Source organism: Blastomyces gilchristii (assembly GCF_000003855.2).
Source record: "Blastomyces gilchristii SLH14081 genomic scaffold supercont1.5, whole genome shotgun sequence".
NCBI lineage: Eukaryota > Fungi > Ascomycota > Eurotiomycetes > Onygenales > Ajellomycetaceae > Blastomyces > Blastomyces gilchristii.
Genome location: NW_003101678.1, coordinates 414,092 through 416,644, shown reverse-complemented (window position 1 = coordinate 416,644; position 2,553 = coordinate 414,092). Strand labels below are relative to the sequence as shown.

Sequence of the window (2,553 nt, the reverse complement as noted above, 5' to 3'; positions counted from 1 at the left end):
GAAATGATTTCATAATCTCATTTAATATCATTTTTAATAATGAGATCAGAATGAAAATGTAACTAAGAATTTAAATATATTCTTTATCTGAGACTAGATTTTTATTTGAAAAGTCAATCTAAGATCTTTAATATTTGAAATAACATGATTTGAAATCAATATAATGAATACAAATTATAATCAGAAGTAATGCTTTTAAGTAATATAATAACTTTGCCCCGGTGGCTGAATGGTTAATGCGGCCACCCGGTAGCACCTTGGCGTGGGAAACCAAGGCGCGTGGGTTCGAAACCCGCAGGGGATACATTAAATCCGGAACTCAAGCACCTCAGGTTCCTAATAAATACAGAGGTGTACAAATCACTTCAATGAATTACTCTATGTTCCTGAGCTGGGAAGTTATTATCGCATGTATCTAATTGTCACTTCTTTGTATTTTCCTATGTTCTTGTTATCTTGGCATGGTCTCAACACCTGTATTTCCTCCTGTATAATCAACACTTGATCTGTATTTAACATCACGCAAGGACTTATCATAAGCTCCGCTTGCATATGAGTATAATGAAAGAATAATAATAATAATAATAATAATATAATAACTTTAAAGTTTGATTCTGATCTCAGACACAGTCACATGGTCAGTCTATCTGTAAGTTCATATTCAATCTAATAATATAATTATATCTGACTTAGTCAGCTGATTGCAGTATTATTTTTTCAATTATTATTAAAACTTAATAGTTCTAACAGATCTCTTAACTTAATGTATTTCATGTTCAGATTTTCATTCTATGCAATAATCTCTGATAATATATACACTTCTGAAGAGGTTGTAAATAATTGTGATAAAATCTTCAGATTCAGTGTAATTATCTATCTATGTAAATATTCAATCTCTCACTGTAAATCTATGACCTAGTTTTCTCTATTCTTATTAATGATGATAATTGTGTCAGTGAAGCTCTTCATAGTGAATGCTTAATTTATAATGAATATTAATTATTGTGTGACTTCTGTCTCAGTCTGTCACTGTATATACAAGATCTCAATCTTGTTTAGAATTCTTGTACATGTATAAAGCTTCAATTCTGATTTAATAATTTCAGCTACTTTTCTTACTGTTTTAAGTAAACTCTCTGAGAGATTCTGCATATTTTTCAGTTCAGATAGCAGAGAAGAGTGTTATTCATATTAACTAGAGAAGATGTTCACTTCAGTGATTTCTTATTAATTATATAATGTCTATTATTATATTATTATATAATTATATGTAAGGGGCCTACGCCGAATAGATTGGTATTATATTGATAGATCTTATATAACAAAGAGAAAAATGTTAGAGAAGAAAAGAAAGAGAAAGTATGAAAATCAGTGATCAGAGTGAATATTTATACATGTATGTAGTAATGTATATAGTGAAGCTTCAGAGTGAAAGAATCTATATGTGTTTATAACAGCTGAGAATCGGTGATTGAGAATGACTGAGAATTGAAGTGTATGCATTCATAGCGGCTGAGGATCAGCAATTGAGAATGACCGAGAATCGGAGTGAAAGAATCTATGAAGTATAACAGAATAGTCTATATGATTGATCAGGTGCAGCTTGTCACATTAGCTTTCTTCTTTCAGAAGCAGTTCTCATCAGTCAAGAGCTGCTGTTTCAGATAACACAGAACTCAGAGTTCAGATCAGTTGATCATAGCTAACTTATTTTATAAGATATTATTAACTGCAGTCATGAAATCTCTTATCAAGAATATTCTCAATCTCTCACTCAAGCTTATTATCTTCTTCTATGATGCCTGGCAGCTGTCAGTCAGAAGTCAGTTAAGAAGGAAATGAATTGTTGACAGTGCAGCAGAGTAAGCTTGTATGAAATACATTATGAATCTCTGATAATATGTTAAGATAATAGTTCTGACTATCCAGAACTTCTATCACTTTATACTTAATATGATGATAATTCAGTGTATGAGATGAATGTGTGATCTGTATATTCTTAAGATTCAATCATATCAAGTCTTCTATCTTATATTGTTCAGCAGAGTCTTGATAAACATTGATTTAATTCTCTTAATCTTGTTTTACAGTTGTTATGAAGGCCTCTGCTCAATTACAGATATCTCAGAGCTTTGTTACTATATTGTCAGTGATCTGAATCAGACTGCAGAGATTCAGTGTGAACTGTGTAATCTCTAGAAGATTTAATATCTTTATGTGATAACTGTGTATAAGAAAGAACAGGCTTATATCTGTTGAAATGACATCTTATTCATTGATAGTGACCTCTGTGTGTAGAAGCAGGTCATGTCAATCATCTTGTGAGTGATTGCAGAACTTATAGAGATAGTTCTTTACAGTCTGAATTATCTATTCTGATGCATTATCAGTCTCAGAGTGATAGACAGTTGACAGATGATATATAATCTTGAGAACTTGATAGATTCTTGTTCAGAGAGTACTCATGAATTGACAGTTCTGATCTGATACTATTGATCTTGATAACTCATGTATCTGATAGAATGAAGTCTGTAAGAAGGCTTCAGTAACTTA

At 31.4% G+C, this 2,553-nt stretch overlaps 1 pseudogene across 1 annotated transcript; it reads left to right on the top strand.

The window, feature by feature from the left end:
• Positions 1-215: 215 nt before the first annotated feature.
• BDBG_16766 lies at positions 216-304 on the top strand (annotated as a pseudogene). The gene has a single exon. The product of its transcript is annotated as a tRNA-OTHER (tRNA).
• The last annotated feature ends 2,249 nt before the right edge of the window (positions 305-2,553 follow it).